The following is a 17,834-nucleotide window of genomic DNA, read 5'->3' as shown; positions in this document are numbered from 1 at the left end:
TCCTTTCTTGTCGACAGCAGTAAACAAGACTAAGGAGTCACTGGATGGTGCAAATGCTTAACGTGTTTGACTGCTACTAACCAAAAGGTGACTTGAGTCCAACCCCCAGGCACCATGGAAGAAAGACCTGGCGACCTACTTCCCGAAAAATCAGCCATTGAAACCCCCTGCAACGCAGTTCTACTCTGACACACATGGAGTCACCGTGTGTCAGAATGGACTAGAGGGCAACTGGTAAACAAGGCTAAAAAAAACTGGATGTGGGAAAAGTGGAGTCAGACACTTTACCCCGAGGCCAGACTATTCTCTGGAGGGCCTCTTAGGGAGTAGTCGCATGCTGGCCAAAGTCCAGGGATCTGGGGGAAGTTTGGTCAACAAGCACGTTGTTCTGACTGATCAATAGGATGAACGGTTAAATCATTTATGAAGCAAAGAATGGGAGTTTGGGGGATCTGTGTCTGGCCCTGTCATAGGTAAACAACAGGGGCATCTGTGAGTCTTCTCTAAGTCCTGTGGAGGAAGGGTGGTTCTTTGCCCTAAGCCTTTCCCAGAACACAAAAGGTAGGGGGATTGTTAATAATCCCTGTAAAATCTGACACGTACCCCTATAACTGAAGCTCTGCACCTGGGTTGGAAATAGTGGCCGCATCTCTGTATCAGAATGACACACATGGCTGACAGCCTTCAGGCAAGAGCAGGGTGTTCCATTGTCCCTGATGTGATTCCAAACACCAACGTTTCTGATAGTCCCCTATTTTAGAGAACAGGTTTCTCAGCACTTTGTCCCTGGTGTTAATGATCAAAAACAGTTTCTACAAATTTTCATGTTAGCCCAGAGCTTCCAGGGAGGTGCCCGATTAAGGGGTGTAGTAGGCAGAATAAAAGTCCCCCAAAGATGTCCAATGTCCAAATCCTTGGACCCTGTGAATATGCTACCTTTTATGGCAAAAGGGACTTCGCAAATATGATTAAATTAAAGATTTTGAGATGGGCAGATTATCCTGGAGTACTTGGTGGGCCCAGAATGATCACGAAGGGAGAGAGGAGAATCAGTGTCAGAGTGATGCTGCCTGACAAAGACTCGGCTGGACGGGCTACTGGTGGCTTTGAAGATGGAAGGGCGCTACTAGCCAAAGAATGTGGACGGCCTCCATGAACAGCAAACGGATTCTCTCCTAGAAGCTCCAGAAAGGAATGCAGCCCTGCGGACGCTTGATCTTAGCCCAGTGAGACCCACTGCATAAGTCTATCACCAGAATTGTAAGAGAATAAATTTGTTTTGTTTTAAGCCACTAAGTTTGTATATGTGCAAAGCAGCAAGAAACTAACACAGGGAGCAAAAGCAAATTCATTGCTGCGGGTGGGGCAGCTGCCCTGTGAATTGTACAGTGTTTAGCAGCATCCTCGGCCTTTACCCACTAGTTATCAGTGGCAACCTCCCTTCTCCCCCAGTTGTGACAACCAAACACATTTTCAGATATTGTTAAATGTCCCTTGTTTGAGAGCCACTGCACTGTGTCAAATAATCTTATTTGTTGGCTGGCAAACCCTGGTGCCTGAGTGGTCAGCTGCTAACCAAAAGGTCAGCAGTTCAAACCCGCCAGGCGCTCCTTGGAAGCTGCTAACCAAAGGGTCAGCAGTTCAAACCCGCCAGGCGCTCCTTGGAAGCTGCTAACCAAAGGGTCAGCAGTTCAAACCCGCCAGGCGCTCCTTGGAAACTCCATGGGTCAGTTCTACTCTGTCCTATAGGGCCGCTACGAGTTGGAATCGACCCGATAGCACTGGGTTTGGTTTTTGGGTTTTTTCCTTTAGAATGTAACCAGACAGCAGTCAATCTAGACAAAAAAAAAGGCCTTGGGATGTCTGCTGATTACATGGCTAGGTTTGTGACACAGCAGCTTGGAGGGTGCTGGTGCCACTTACAGAGGTGGAGAGACTGGGGGTGCAGACTTGGGGGGCAGGGCACAAAATGAAGGTCCTGGAGTCTGATTGGACACCAAGTGGGGAGGTCCAGTGAACACTTGGCTGTAGCTGGAACTCAAGGAAAAGGTGCAGGCTGGAGATACCAGCCTGTTACCAGTGTAAACGAAATGTGAGCAGGCAAGTCTCAGTCATTCCGGTTTATGCCTCCTCCCCAGCCCCCCATCCCAATCTCTCCACATTATCCCAGGCTACTTTATTCTACCTTAGTTTAATAAGTAGTCCCTAGTCTGACTCAGAATCGACTCGAAGGTGCTGGGTTTTTGTTTTAGTCTGGGGTTAAGGAGCTCTGGTGGTGCAGCAGCCAAGTGCTCAGCCAACAGGTTGGCGGTTGGAACTCACCCACATCCCCATCAAAGACCTGAAAGTCTGCTCTCCCTGACTACCCATAAAAACCAACCCACAGCGACCCCGTAGGAGGAAAAACAGCCATTTCCGAGGCTGTACAGCTTTACAGGAGCAGGCTGCCACATTATCCTTCTGCAAAGAGGCTAGTGGGCTGCAGCCGTCAACCTCTCCCTGAAGTGCTTAACTACTGCACCACCAGATAAACTAAACCCACTGCCTTTAAGGCAACCCTGACGAGCAACTCTATAGAATATCCCGTGAAGATTATAGCCTAGAAAACCCTATTGGGCAGTTCTCAGTGTACCTAAGACCTGAATACTGACTTGAAGTAGCGGCCTCACCTTCTAAAACCTGCAGCCTTGTCTAGTAGTTAACCCCCAGGGACTTTTGGGTAACCATTTCCCCTATTCCCTCTGCGATAGTGGACAATGCACATACAAGTCTGTTCTCTGCAGACGGTTTGGCACTTGCCTGCCAAGACCGGTGCAATGAGCTAATGCATGATGGCTGCCAACTCATGGTGACCTCAGCTGTAGAGCAGATCTTCTGGAAAAGCTTACTTACCTGCTGCAACTACTTCATCTTAGTCCCCACCTGACTTCTCTGAGATTTTAAATGTGCTTCTCTGGAGATGAACTACTAAGTACGGTGTTTGAGTGACTCCACTTCCTTAAATTAATGCTCAGATATAATAGTGTATGCCTACCAAGATGAACTTTTAGTCCAAGTATGTTTGAACTTAAGATGCCCTACAAACTGGAGTTACTTAAGTGGACACAGAATTCACTGGCGATAGTTGATGTGCGCGAAAAAAGGGCGACCGTGTACTTAGGCTTGGATGACGATCAGCAACGTTAAGATGGCTAGTGTGTGTGAGGCTGAGTTTTCTTCCCTGAACTATGCAATGTGGCGGCATTAGGCAAATTGTCAAACTAAGCTGGGCAGATCCCATGACAGCAAACTCTCAGGGCTCATTTTATTTGCCAGGCTAGACCCATGGAAACACAAAAACCACTCAAGGTCCACTGAAAGAAAAAAAAATAACAGGCTTTATTTAGAGGCAGCAGACAAACTAAAATGACTGCACGCATACCAATTTCAACGTAACATCCAAGACTTTGGTTCCTGCAGAGGAAAGAAGAAAAACGTTAAAAGGGTTGCTTCCAGGTACTTTTTTGTTCATAGTCCGAACAAACGTTTGAACAAAACACCTACCACTTAAATGCACCTTGTTCTTTTCCTGAGACCTGAAAAAATGAACAACTGATTTTCAGCAGGTGGTCACTCCACCCCAGCCCAGCTACAGAAATCCCCTTGATCCCTCAGACTGTTCCTTCTGGAACAAGCTCTCCTCCTCTCCCCCAGCCAGCCCCAGTGGGTTCACCTTTACAGGCTCTGGGACCAGGACAGGAGGTAAGACGTGTACATGTTTCTTCATCGGGATCTGAATTTTACTTAGCCCTGCTGAAGCGCATGTTTACTCACCTCTAACCCCAGACTGGGGCTGAATAGATACATGGCTTCTAGTCTCCCTGAAAAAGATTAAGAGATGATGAATTAAGTTTCTCAATCATCCCAAGACTTCCTGTTGCTTAAAGGAAAAGCACCCTCGTATACGCTGTATAGGTGTTCAATATCTACAGAGATTACCAGCTTGTCCACAGTAAAACCCACTTAACTTGCTATTGTTAGGACTTGTCACTGGCATGGCAGGCTCACAGCTCAGAAATACCTTTCAGTCACAGTGATCAGACTGGGGCGGTATTCAACTCATCACTGGTGATCAGGCAGTTGCCAGTAAAACTCTGGACTAGACTGGCAGTCTTGGTACAGCTACCCAAGCACAGATGTTTTATATTAAGGTTTGAACGGGCAACCTTTCAACTAGCAGCTGAGCACTTTAACAATGGAGCCACCAGGGCTCCTTTATGCAAAACACTTACCTCAAATCACTGCTAGGACACCAGGCAAGATGATGCACCTACAACAAACAAGACTCAGTCAGCAATGCACCCACTCTCAGTTAAAGTGTTCTTGCCCAACCCCTTATTTCCTGAAAAATCAGATTTCCGAGTCTCAACAGCAAGTTATCAGCCGAACGAGATTCCATGTAAGTCATCATTTAGAAGAGCCTGAGAAAGCACCTTTCCCCACCCTATATGCCACATGCACATACCGTATTTAAATTACTTATTTTTCAGCCAATGAGGAGCTCATTGCCAGCAGTACCTAGAGAAAGGACGAGGCCGTGGGTGAAAAAAATCCTTACACACAGTAGCCCCCCGTCATGTCTTCTCCAGTTTCTCAGGTGTTCAAATGTTTTCATTGTGTAAGTCATAGTGAGCTAGTTTAATTCATCACAGAAACTGCCTACTAGGTGGCATTAAGTCATGCGACAAAAAAAGAAAAAACCCAACTCACCTTTCAGCTCTGGAGTCCTTTCCCTGGTATCCATGTGCTGCTTTTAAATCAGAAAATCACTGTTATCATGGCAGTATCCAAAACACAGAAAAACTATTTATAATTAATGGGTATGCAAAGAAAAACTAAGGAAATTCTGTAAGCACTTGGTGTATCTCAGACAGTTCCTTATGGAACAAGTTCTCATTCTCTCTCCCAGTTAGCCCCAGTGGGTTCACCATTACTGGTTCTGGGGTGAGAGAACAAGGAGCCTAAGACAAGATATTTGTCTTCCTCACTGGTAACGCCAACAACAACAACCACAAAAAAGCCACTGGATGATGGGTGGCAGTCTACGTTGCATCAAGCCCAAGGCTTACATGGGCATGTGCTGTTATGAAAAGTATCACAAACAGCTTACCTAAGACAGATGAATATAGCCTCATCCAACCACCTGGGAAAGAATAAGTTTTTTTAATTTTTTTAAATTAAGGCAGAACAAAATTTTTTCAGCACCAGCAACTGCCATCAGAACTCTAACATGCTATTAACTGTCATACCTCAGAGAGCATCAGCATTATCAATTCAAATCATTTGACAGTGACACGTGCATGGAGGAGTATATCCTCCCCAAAACTGTATTGCTGTCCCTCCCCCCAGGAAATTATTCCATAAAGAGCAAGCCAGAAAAAGCAAAAAGGCAACGATTACAATGCTCAGCCATTTGCTCTCCTGGTTCTGGGTCACACTGGGGAGATGACACCCCAAGTCCCCACTTGGACAATTACCTGCATTCACTCCGGGAGGCACCTGAATTCATCAGGATCTGTGATGAGATGCTGGAGACAGAAAAGTGGTGTTACAATGTACCTAAGACCCATTTAAAAACCCTTGAGTACTCTGGTCCACTTCTCAGCAGGAAGGTGACATCACCTGTTATATTCAGCCATATGCTTGCCATTTTTAACTTCATCATGGATAGTGACCAGTGCACTCTGAACTCACAAATGAAATTCCATTGTATTCCATCTCTCCCCTTAATGACATAAACCATTAGATACCCACCTGAAAGATCACCGTAATGCTGGATTTAAAGAACAGCACCAGCAGACTGCTGCAGGTGAACTACCACATGCTCTTTCAGGCCCAGTTATATTTAATCCTGTGTACAAGGGTCTGTCTTGTCCCATTATCCAGCCAGTAAGCTCTACTGAGCTGAACCACACCTGAAAAAATGAAACACATCCTTCACTGAGCTATATACCCTGAAAATACCAACCACCTTATATCAACAAATTAACACGCCAAAAAATAAAACTCCAAAAAAAAAAACCAGACATTTGCTGCAGGTGGTGCTATTCAGAATTTTAAAGTCTTCTCCACTAATCCTTCAGAAAGAGAGAGTTCAACAAGTAATCATCCTCATAGCACTCATACCATCAACAATGAAAGACAGACTCAGAACACAGGCACAATCACTTACTCCAACAAACGGAGGTCTCTTCAAGGTTCTTAAACGTTCAAAAACACGCCTCTTCCTGCAGACAATAAAACGTTAGGTTAACAGTGGGTATTTAGCAACCCCTTCTTTCTGGAGAAGACGGCGTGGGACATCGGCTGTCCGGGGCCCTGTATCCTCAGAGTTAATTATCCTCACAAAGCTCAGTACAGGTCTGTGAGAAGGTCCTCATCACAGGGAGGGCCGCGAGCATGTCCTGCCATCACCATTTTGTCCTTAACAAAGCCCCGCCGTGCCGCGGCCACGTGCGAGACTACCGCTAACCCGCCACCCACTCTCCCAGATATTCAATGCAGAGCCAAGGCCCAAGACGCGCCACGCGATCAACAAAACGACCACAACTACAAACCTTACGGAAAACCGTGCAAAAAAGGAGAAAGAAAACGCTGAGCAAGACCCTTAAATACCACCTCGCACAGGCTCACGGGATTTGGGGCGGGACTATGAACTGCGCACGCGTATAAAGAGAGGGCGTGCGAGCCCGGGGAGTTGTGGGTAGGAACGTCCGGGGCGGGGGCGGGCCCAGAGCGCACCTCCTCGAATTGGGGCGGGAAAAAGGCGCGCATGCGTCCTAGGGTAGCGCGCAGGTGCACACAGCGGTGGGGACAGCCCACGCCCACTCCTAGAATGACTGGAACGTGAGGCCGTTCCGACTCTGGGCTGAAGCTCGACCTGGGCCGCATCCACCTGTCTCTCGCATCCTGTCCTGTGAGGCCCCCTTTCCGCCACACATCCTTGGACTCTTGTGGAGAGTCTGCCCCCATGGATCCCGAACCTCTGCCTCCTGAGCCCTCGGCCGGCGTCGTCGCGGCTCCACGCCCGCCTCCCGGCGCGCATTCCGGGCCTCCTGACCAGTGTCCCAGCGCGGGGGGCGACTCAGGTACTGGGCCGGCCTGGGCGCGGGGTGAGGCCGTTTCGGGAAAGTGAGTCGGACATAAGTGCTCCACGTTGTCTTGGACAAGGTCTGATTTCCTGACTGGGCATGGATGTCCTGACGTCTGGAGCTTTTTAAGCACGCCATATGAATTAATTACTTTAATCCTCAAAATCTTCGCCAACACCAGAGTTCAAAGGCATCAGTTCTTCTTCGGTCTTCCTTACTCACTGTCCAGCTTTCACATGCATATGTTAGAAGATAGAAACGGTAAAAAAAAAAAGACGAGGTAATTTACGTGTAAAGAGGCTAACCCATTAATATAGCCAATAAGACCCCTGCTTCCCTGGAGTTACCTTACCACCACTCCCTTCTTCCCCATCACAATAAAATCCCTGAGATCCAAGATAAAAAACCAAACCCGTTGCGGTCAAGTCTGTTCTGACTCATAGTGACCCTACGGGACAGAGTAGAACTGCCCCATAGGGTTTCCAAGGAGCGGCTGGTGGATTCGAACTGTCGACCTTTTGGCTAGCAGCGGAACTCTTAACCACTAGCCACCAGAGGTCCGAGATCATATCTGTGCAAATCACTACTGTATCCCTATTTACTAAAAATACAAGATAGAAAGTAGGACTCATATTTACCAAAAAAAACAAAAACCCCAAACCAGTTGCCATCCAGGATACTCCAACTCATAGTGACCTCATGTGTGCAGGGTAGAACTGCTCCACAGAGTTTTTAAGGCTGTGATCTTTCAGAAGCAGATCACCAGGCCTTTATTCCTGGGTTCGAACCACCAAACTTTAGGTCAAGCTCTTGAATGCTTGTGAGAACCAGGGGCATTCAAAATCAGACTTGATGTTGTCAAGTCATTTTTGACTCAAAAAAAAAAAAATGCCTTTTGCTTTCGAGTTGATTCCGACTCATAGCGACCCTATAGGACAGAGAACTGTTCCATAGGGTTTCCAAGGAGCACCTGGTGGATTCAAACTGCCGACCTTTGGGTTAGCAGCTGTAGCTCTTAACTAGTACGCCTCCAGGGTTTCCTTTTGACTCATGGCAACCCATTTTTTACAGAGTAGAACTGCTCCATAGGGTTTTTCTTGGCTGTAATCGCTACAGAAGCAGATCTCCAGGCCTTTCTGCCGTGGTGCCCCTGGGTGGGTTTGCACTACCAGCCTTTAGGTTAGTAGTCGTACACTTAACTGTTTGCGACACCCAGAGACATCCAAACCACCATGTGTTTATTAATTTATATAAGTTTTCAAATGATCTTTTCCCAATTCATTGACCCGTAATGGGCTCGCACTTCGGTCTGGAGAGCAAGCTTATGGAGCAACCCTGACCCCTTCTGGCAGTAAGAGGCACTGTCTCGCGTAATGGAGCAGGAAGGATACAAATGGAAGCTGGGGGAGATATTCACCTCTATGGAGAAAAGTGCCCAATTTCATGACAGTTTCTTGGGTTGTGAAGGAATGTTACATTCGGGAGCTCTCCCAGAGAAGGACTAACCTAATCTTTGGGGAGCTGAGGATTTGGGAGATTGTAAGGGCAAGTTTACATGCTGTTTTTGTGAACTGAGTGAAGAAGGGATGGGAAGGGCTGACCAGGAGTTGATACGGGTAGTATCACTTCTCAGCCTTTTGACTAAGATCACGTGTGGTATTTGTTCTTTTCAACTTAATATTGGACATGGCCTCTAATCAGGACAGTGGATTCAACTGTTTTGAAACACCGAGAATGAATAATAGGAGCTTGCGCCATCCATCCCACGCATCAGCCTGGTATGCGGTGCTTCCAGGAATGGTGCACTCTTCTGGGAATATTTAGTTGTTAGGTTTAACCTTGGTAAACTGTGTCTCTTTTGGAAAGATGAACATGATAAGTTGTGGGAACCAGATTAGTAAAAGATTTGATTATGGACCTACAAGAGATAGTGGAAACCATATGAAACATGGCCAGAACTAGGCTGATGAACATATCTATGATTCCAACAACTAGTTGTTATTTTAGTAACTGTTCATATAATCACAGAATTAATGGAGCCCTGGTGTCACAATGGTTTAGCACTCAGCTGCTAACCAAAAGGTCAGTGGTTTGAACCCATCAGCTGCTCTGTGGGAGAAAAGACCTGGTGATCTGCTCCCGTAAAGATTACAGCCTAGGAAACCCTATGAGGCAGTTCTACTCTGTCCTATTAGGTCGCTATGAGTTGGAATGGACTTGACGGCACACCACAACAACTGCAGATTAAAGTAGTGGTCACCAAACTTTCTTGATTATGTCTCCTATCAGTTAAAAAAGATAGAATACCCTAATGTATGAAGGTTTTTAAAGTAAATTATACTCTATATACGTAATCCAGAGAGGGAATAGCACAAGTTGCAAAGACCCTGTGGCCTGAGAGACCTCTTCAAGGAACCAAAAGATGGCCATTGTGTTGGGAGCGCAAAGTGAGGTGTGAGTGGGGCAATAAGTTTTGAAATATGGGGTTGGGGCAAACCTCTCAGTACCTTGTTGATCATGTTAAGTTTATAAAAACAGGCAATCAATTGAAAGATTTTAAGAGGGTGGTGCTATGATCAAATTTTTATTAGAAAAACTCATGTAGTATAGCGGATGATAGAAGGGGAACCTGATAGTCTAAGTTCAAGCAAGATTTGGACACGTCATAACTTAATGGTCTAATTCAGTTTTTCTGGTATTCAAGAAGATTTCATAGCTCTCAGGGGACATCTACCTCAACTGGTATAACATACTTTATGAAGAAAATGTTCTGCACAACCTTGGTGAGTAGCGTCTGGGGTCTTAAAAGATTGCGAGTGGCCATCTGAGATAATCCACTGGTCCCACCCTGTATGGAGCAAGGGAGAATGAAGAAAACAAAAGACACAAGGGAAAGATTGATCCAAGGGACTAACGGACCACAACTACCATAGCCTCCACCAGACTAAGTCCAGCACAACTAGATGGTACCCGGCTACCACTACTGACTGTTCTGATAAGGATTGTAATAGAGGGCCCTGAACAGAGCTGGAGAAAAATGTAGAACAAAATTCTAACTCACAAAAAAAGACCAGACTTACTGGTTTGACAGAGACTGGAGAAACTGTGAGAGTCGGGCCCTCGGACACCCTTTTAACTCATTACTGAAGTCACTCCTTAGGTTCACCCTTCCGCCAAAGCTTAGACAGGCCCATAAAACAAAACGAGACTAAAGAGGCACACCAACCCAGGAGCAAAAATGAGAAGGCAGGAGGGGATGGTAAAGCTGGTAATGGGGAACCAAAGTTTGAGAAGGGGAGAGTGTTCACACTTTGTGTGATTGGCAACCAGTATCACACAACTTGTATTAATTGTTTGAGAAACTTAATTTCCTCTTTAAAACTTTATCTAAAGCACAATTAAAAAAAAAAAAAAAGATTTCATAGCTCCAACATCCATGGTTTCTGCATCAATCCATTTGCTACCTGTGCATTTTATGAGGCAGGAGTGGAAATTCTGAACATAGGAGCAAGAACTAGAACATTTCTGGTCTGAGACTTGGAGCCATTTTCAACGGGTTTAGAGAATTGGGTGATAGTGGGCAGTGGTAGTTTCTGTTTTTCTTTAAATGGAGATATTGTAATTATGTTAATAAGGCGACAGGGCTGATACTAGCAGTGAAAATAGAGGATGGGAAGAGCTAAGAACAGAGAAAGTTGCCCAAGTGCTTCTGACCTAGAAAACTGGACAAATGAAGATGTCACTGATTGAACTGTCGTACTCGAAGTGGGGGAGGATGGTAGGGAGCCATAGAGACTGCAAGATGACAAGAATAATTTTGGATAGTTAAAAGTATAGAACTGATTGAATGTGAGCAATTAGGGCTGAAAATTTAGGTTTGCGACCCATTTAAATAGATTTGAGAGGAAATGGGCTCCTTGAGGGACTCACGGCATACAGAGAGAAGCAAATGTCCAATGCAGTAAGATTTGAAAAATAAATTAGAAGCGTATGGTTTAGAAAGGAAAAAATAGGGCTGTCATTGATTGTAGATAACATGATCATTTACGTAGAAACTTCCCAAAAACTACAGACAAATTATTAGAAATAATAGAAGACTTTAGCAAGGTAGCTGGATACAAGATTTGATATGCAAATGTCAGTTGCTACTAGGAAACAATTAAAGAGATGTTACCATTTAATAATAGTTTCAGAAACACTCAGATCCCTAGAAATAAATCTAATAAGTTGTGCAAGACCCCTACAGGGAAACGTACAGAACTTTACTAAGTGGTATTAAAGAATACATAAATATATGGAGCCCACCCAGTGGTACCACAAGAAAAGGCTTGGCAATCTGCTTTCTTTAAGGTTACAGCCAAGAAAACCCTATGGAGCAGTTCTACTCTGTAACGTGGAGTTGCCATGAGTCAGAATTGACGGGCAACTAACAACACATATGTGGAGAGATATATCACACGCATACACAGAAAGACTTAGTATCACGAGGTTGTTAGTTCTTCCAGAATCGACACTTAAACTCAATGCATTTCTACTAACAGTCCTGACGCTTTTTTCTGAAACTTGTTAAGGTATTTCTAAAACTTAAATGAAACGTAAAGGGCAAAAAATAGCAGGGATGAGGGACTTGTCTTACTAGATATAAAACATCATGAAATTGTGATAATTAAGACAGTGTGGTATAGTGCAGGGATAAACAGAAATTGACTAATGGAATAGAATAGAAAACCCAGGAAATTCCATGCACATATGCAACTTTGTTGTATGATAGTGGGGATGTCAGGTCAACAGGGAAAGGAAAAAAATGGTTATCCATTCGGAAAAAAGATGAGGTTGGCCCTCTACCTTGCCACGTATAAAGATTAAGTTTGGGTAGATTAAGGACTTAAATATCAAAAACAAAATCAAAATTCTTTTAGAAGAGTATATAGATGACCCCTAGACACTCTTTTAGCTCAGTAATGAAGTCACTCCTGAGTTCAACCTTCAGACAAAGATTAGACAGGCCCATAAAACAAAATGAGACTAAAGGGAAGAAATGCAACCAGCCATCTCTTAGGAGAAGAGAAATTTAAATGCACCATCTGAAAGTCTCTGGGACACAAATAAACTGAACAGAATGACCACCACTGTAGCAAGCTATTCTTGCTGATGCAACCAAGTATTAAAAAAGAAACTATTATCAAGGATGTTCCTGGCTCACCTAGTATACTTACTGCCCTAGCCTTCGAATCAGCCATTTCCCCGTGCAGGATGGTATTAGAAACCAAGATATGGGTGCTGGCTGACTCTCAGGTGTGCTTTGATGAACGAAAGTTATCAATCAAATAATGTATTAATCTATGACACCATAAAAGCATAGCAACAACAAAAAAATAAGTTGGACTTCATTAAAATTAAAAATTTTTGTGCATCAAAGGGCACTAATAAGAGAGTGGAAAGACAACCCACAGAATGGGAGAAAACATTTGGTATTCATACATCTATCTGATAAGGGTTTAATATCAGAATATATCAAAAAATGGGCAAAAGACACTTTGGAGAGCGGTGTCTGGGGTCTTAAAAGCTAGTATGTAGCCATCTAACATGCAACAATTGGTCTCAACCCACCTAGACCAAAGGAGAATGAAGAACACCAAAGAGACAAGGTAATTATGAGCCCAAGAGACGGAAAGGGCCACATAAACCAGAGGGTACACCAGCCTGAGACCAGAAGAACTAGATGGTGCCCAGCTACAACCAATGACTGCCCTGACAGGGAACACAACAGAGAACCCCTGAGAGAACAGGAGAGCAGTGGGATGCTGACCTCAAATTCTCATAAAAAGACCAGACTTCATGGTCTGACTGAGACTAGAAGGACCCTGGAGGTCATGGTCCCCAGACCTTCTGTTAGCCCAAGACAGGAACCATTCCCAAAGTCAACTCTTCAGACAGAGCTGGACTATAGGATAGAAAATGACACCGGTGAGGAGCGAGCTTCTTAGCTCAAGTAGACACATGAGACTATGTGGGCATCTCCTGTCTGGAAGGGAGATGAGAAGGCAGAGGGGGTCAGAAGCTGGCTGAATGGACACAAAAATAGAGGGTGGAGAGGAGTGTGCTGTCTCATTAGGGGGAGAGCAACTAGGAGTATATAGCAAAGTGTATATAAATTTTTGTATGAGAGACTGACTTGATTTGTAAACTTTCACTTAAAGCACAATAAAAATTGAACAAACAAACAAAAGTCTATATCAGACCAAAAGGTCAGTAATTACTCTAAAGCAAAGAAGAGAAAATAAGGGGGCAAGGAAACTAGAGTACTGGAAATGGAACAAACAAAATACAATGAAAGAGAATGTTGACTTATTGTGAAAAATGTAATTAATGTCACTGAACAAAGTGTATAGAAATTGTCAAATGGGAACCTAATTTACTCTGTAAACTTTCACTGAAAACATAATATTCAAAATAAAAAAATGGGCAAAAGAATAGATATTTCTCCAAAGAATATACACGAATGGCCAATAAGAGCATGAAAAGATGCTCAATATCATTAATTAAGGAAATGCAAATCAAAACCCCAATTAAAAAAAAAAACCTCAAAGAGATATCACCTTGCATCCACTAGGGTGACTATTATCAGAAAATAACAGGTGCCATTAGAGAAATGCAAATTAAAAGTACAATGAGATTCCATCTCACCCCAACAAGGCTGGCATTAATCCAAAAAACACAAAATAATAAATGTTGGAGAGGCTGTGGAGAGATTGGAACACTTCTACACTGCTGGTGGGAATGTCAAATGGTACAACCACTTTGGAAATCCATTTGGCGCTTCTTTAAAAAGCTAGAAATAGAACTACCATACGATCCAGCAATCCCACTCCTTGGAATATATCCTAGAGAAATAAGAGCCTTTACATGAACAGATATATGCAAACCCATGTTCACTGCAGCACTGTTTACAACAGCAAAAAGATGGAAGCAACCAGGGTACCCATCAACGGATGAATGGATAAATAAATTATGGCATATTCACACAATGGAATACTATGCATCGATAAAGAACAGTGAGGAGTCTGTGAAACATTTCATAACATGGAGGAACCTGGAAGGCCTTATGCTGAGTGAAATTAGTCAGTTGCAAAAGGACAAAAATTGTATAAGACCACTATTATAGAAAAAAAATTTTTTTTTTTTTAAGAACTCGAAAAATAGTTTAAACGGAGAAGAAAATATTCTTCGATGGTTATGAGAGGTGGGAGGGAGGGAGGGTGGGAGAGGGATATTCACTAATTAGATAGTAGATAAGAACTACTTTAGGTGACGGCAAAGACAACACACAATACAGGTGAGGTCAGCACAACTGGACTAAACCAAAAGCGAAGAAGTTTCCTGGATAAACTGAATGCTTCGAAGGCCAGCGTAGCAGGGGCGGTGGTTTGGGGACCGTGGTTTCAGGGGACATCTAAATCAATTGGCATAATAAAATCTATTAAGAAAACATTCTACATCCCACTTTGGAGAGTGGTGCCTGGGGTCTTAAACGCTAGCAAGCAGCCATCTAAGATGCATCAATTGGTCTCAATCCACCCGGATCAAAGGAGAATGAAGAACACCAAGGATACAAGGTAATTATGAGCCCAAGAGATAGAAAGGGCCACATAAACCAGAGACTACATCAGCTTGAGACCAGCTAGATGGTGCCTGGCTACAACCGATGACTGCCCTGACAGGGAACACAACAGAGAACCCCTGAGGGAGCAGGAGAGCAGTGGGATGCAGATCCCAAATTCTCGTAAGACCAGACTTAATGGTCTGACTGAGACTGGAAGGACACCAGTGATCATGGCCCCCAGACCTTCTGTTGGCCCAGGATGGGAACCACTCCCAAAGCCAACTCTTCAGACAGGGATTGGACTGGACAATGGGTTGGAGAGGGATGCTGGTGAGGGGTGAGCTTCTTGGATCAGGTGGACACTTGAGACTATGTTGGCATCTCCTCCCTGGAGGGGAGCTGAGAGGGTAGAGGGGGTTAGAAGCTGTCAAAATGGACGCAAAAAGAGAGAGTGGAGGGAGAAAGCAGACTGTCTCATTAGGGGGAGAGTAATTGGGAGTATGTAGCAAAGTGTATATAAGTTTTTGTGTGAGAGACTGACTTGATCTGTAAACTTTCACTTAAAACACAATACAAATTAAAAAAAAAAGTAACAGGTGTTGGTGAGGATGTGGAGAAATTGGAACCCTGATGCACTGTTGTTGTTGTTAGGTGCCATTGAGTCAGTTCCAACTCATAGCCACTCCACGTACCACAGAATAAAACACTGCCAGGTCCTGCGCCATGCTCACAATCGTTACGCTTGAGCCCACTGTTGCAGCCACTGTGTCAATCCGTCTTGTTGAGGGTCTTCCTCATTGTCGCTGATCCTCTACTTTACCAAGCATGATGTCCTTCAGGGACTGATCCTTCCTTCCCGACAACACGTCCAAAGTATGTAAGACACAGTCTCTCCATCTTTGCTAAGGACCATTCTGGTTGTACTTCTTCCAAGACAGGTTTGTTCGTCCTTTTGGCAGTCCGTGGTATATTCAGTATTCTTCGCCAACACCACAATTCAAAGGCTTCAATTCTTCAGTCTTCCTTATTCATTGTCCAGCTTTCACATGCATATGAGGCAACTGAAGATACCATGGCTTGGGTCAGGCTCACCTTAGTCTTCAAGGTGATGAGACAGGGTTAACTGTGCTGGCTGAATAGCACAGCTGTGAAAAGATTATCATCTGGAAGTTGGGTAAACGGGAACCACATCCTGTCAACATGAGGTAAGGTTAGAACATTACTACTACTTCCCTCTTAGTGCTTTTCTAGTCCTTTCCCCCTTTACAGGCTCTGCATGAGCAGAAGAACAAAGTGTGACTGCTCTCTGACCTTCCTTGGCCCACGATGGGCAATGTAGTGCAGAAGATCAGTGCGCCTGTGCTATATCCCATAATAAGTGATACCAAGGGCTGCCGAGAGGATTCCATCTGGAATATCAGTGGGTTCATCTTGGATTCCAGGTGCACAGGCAGCCTAATTAATATGCACTGCTATTCCTAGATGAACCCACCCTTCAAAGAAACCCACTGAATATTTTTTGCTCTACTGTCCCTGTTACCGGAATAAAGTTCTTGCCTCTCACTGGTCAAGAATGAGCAGGTAAGGCACGTAGTTTTCCACACAAGCAAAGCTTTATTGAAGAGGCTTGCAAGCAGAGGGTAGGAGGGCCTAGAGCCACACTTACCCTTATCTCACAGAACAAAAGACAGGCCTGAGTTTTTAAAGGTTCTCTAGTGGGGCGGGGGGGGGGGTGGTGGGGGTGTGTTGTCCTGGAGGCCTCTGGGATGCGTAGCAGGACTTATTATGGGGCGTCACGCCTGCACAGTCTCCTGCTCTCTGGGTTCGATTCCCCGGCTGGGGCTGTAGCCCCTCACTACCCCTGGTGGAAGGTCACACAGCAGTCACAGGTGGATGTTCTGCATGTGTCCCTGGGCCTGGTTTTCGCCAGCTGCTTCTGAAAAGCAACTTTAAAGAAGTTTGCCAGCTATTTTTAGAAACCCTGGCCCATTGTTCTGGGGAATGGCTTTGTTTCTGTGCCCTGGCCTATTGTTACTTTGTTTGCAGATTTGGGGGCCCCTCTGTTCCTTGTCTAAGTCTCTAGGTTCCACACTCAACCCCCTATTACTTCCTTATAATATAGTCTATTTTTCTCTTACTCGTTTCTCCTCTAACCACACCAGTCTCTTCGCTATTTTTCAAACAGGCACCCTCCGATCTCGGGGCCTTTGCTCCCTGTCTTATCCCCACTGAACCCGAGTCAGTCTTTTGGAGCACCATGAACCCCCACTGACTCCTTTTACTTGTCACAAGTAAGATAAACCTGTTAGAGCTGAACCCAAAATTGTCTTCTCTGTGTATTCTTACAAGAGAAAGACAAGGACTCGTTGAGTCCAGAAGGCCTCCATGCCCTCGTTGGTAACAGTTACATCTTTGCTTTTCAACACTTTGAAGAGGCCTTTTGCAGCAGATTTGCCCAACACAATGCATCTTCTGATTTCTTGACTGCTGCTTCCATGGCTGTTGATTGTGGATCCAAGTAAAATGAAATCCTTGACAACTTCAATCTTTTCTCTGTTTATCATGATGTTGCTTATTGGTCCAGTTGTGAGAATTTTTGTTTTCTTTATGTCGAGGTGTAATTCATACTGAAGGCTGTGGTCTTCGATCTTCATCAGTAAGTGCTTCAAGTCCTCTTCACTTTCAGCAAGGAAGGTTGTGTCATCTGTGTAATGCAGGTTGTTAATGTGTCTTCCTCCAATCCTGATGCCCCGTTCTTCTTCATATAGTCCAGCTTCTTGGATTATCTGCTCAGCATACAGAATGAATAAGTATGGTGAAAGGATACAACTCTGATGCACACCTTCCCTGACTTTAAACCATGCAGTATCTCCTTGTTCTGTCTGAACAAGTGCCTCTTGATCTATGTACAGGTTCCTCATGAGCACAATTAAGTGTTCTGGAATTCTCATTCTTCACGATGTTACCCATAATTTGTTATGATCCACACAGTCCAATGCCTTTGCATAGTCAATAAAACCAGGTAAACGTCTTTCCGGTATTCTCTGCTTTCAGCCAGGATCCATCTGACATCAGAAATGATATACTTGGTTCCATGTCCT

General features: G+C 44.5%; 1 long non-coding RNA gene and 9 other non-coding genes across 11 annotated transcripts; 1 reads left to right on the top strand and 9 right to left on the bottom strand.

The window, feature by feature from the left end:
* Window positions 1-3,354: 3,354 nt before the first annotated feature.
* On the bottom strand, window positions 3,355-6,674 carry LOC104846802 (uncharacterized). Of its 2 annotated transcripts, none has more exons than XR_776002.3 (11): window positions 6,597-6,674; window positions 6,212-6,266; window positions 5,794-5,954; window positions 5,517-5,567; window positions 5,150-5,182; window positions 4,750-4,789; window positions 4,505-4,557; window positions 4,272-4,309; window positions 3,814-3,860; window positions 3,544-3,575; window positions 3,355-3,453 (listed from the first exon to the last, which is right to left on the bottom strand). It is a non-coding gene; the product is annotated as an uncharacterized LOC104846802 (long non-coding RNA). The 2 variants fall into 2 exon arrangements; XR_002788075.2 differs by having other exon boundaries at window positions 4,750-4,786; window positions 6,597-6,671.
* On the bottom strand, window positions 3,646-3,771 carry LOC111753207 (small nucleolar RNA SNORD22). The gene has a single exon (XR_002788094.1). It is a non-coding gene; the product is annotated as a small nucleolar RNA SNORD22 (small nucleolar RNA).
* LOC111753206 (small nucleolar RNA SNORD31) lies at window positions 4,045-4,112 on the bottom strand. Its single transcript, XR_002788093.1, has one exon. It is a non-coding gene; the product is annotated as a small nucleolar RNA SNORD31 (small nucleolar RNA).
* On the bottom strand, window positions 4,385-4,454 carry LOC111753205 (small nucleolar RNA SNORD30). The gene has a single exon (XR_002788092.1). It is a non-coding gene; the product is annotated as a small nucleolar RNA SNORD30 (small nucleolar RNA).
* LOC111753201 (small nucleolar RNA SNORD29) lies at window positions 4,628-4,694 on the bottom strand. Its single transcript, XR_002788088.1, has one exon. It is a non-coding gene; the product is annotated as a small nucleolar RNA SNORD29 (small nucleolar RNA).
* On the bottom strand, window positions 4,901-5,032 carry LOC135232208 (small nucleolar RNA SNORD22). The gene has a single exon (XR_010322555.1). It is a non-coding gene; the product is annotated as a small nucleolar RNA SNORD22 (small nucleolar RNA).
* Window positions 5,252-5,327, bottom strand: LOC111753202 (small nucleolar RNA SNORD28). Its single transcript, XR_002788089.1, has one exon. It is a non-coding gene; the product is annotated as a small nucleolar RNA SNORD28 (small nucleolar RNA).
* Window positions 5,637-5,709, bottom strand: LOC111753203 (small nucleolar RNA SNORD27). The gene has a single exon (XR_002788090.1). It is a non-coding gene; the product is annotated as a small nucleolar RNA SNORD27 (small nucleolar RNA).
* Window positions 6,083-6,156, bottom strand: LOC111753204 (small nucleolar RNA SNORD26). Its single transcript, XR_002788091.1, has one exon. It is a non-coding gene; the product is annotated as a small nucleolar RNA SNORD26 (small nucleolar RNA).
* A 2,077-nt stretch (window positions 6,675-8,751) lies between the features above and the next one.
* On the top strand, window positions 8,752-8,941 carry LOC111753210 (U2 spliceosomal RNA). Its single transcript, XR_002788097.1, has one exon. It is a non-coding gene; the product is annotated as a U2 spliceosomal RNA (small nuclear RNA).
* The last annotated feature ends 8,893 nt before the right edge of the window (window positions 8,942-17,834 follow it).

This window comes from Loxodonta africana, chromosome 7 (genome assembly GCF_030014295.1).
Source record: "Loxodonta africana isolate mLoxAfr1 chromosome 7, mLoxAfr1.hap2, whole genome shotgun sequence".
Lineage (NCBI taxonomy): Eukaryota > Metazoa > Chordata > Mammalia > Proboscidea > Elephantidae > Loxodonta > Loxodonta africana.
Note: the sequence above shows the minus strand (reverse complement) of the source record. Positions and strands in the feature narration are given on the sequence as shown.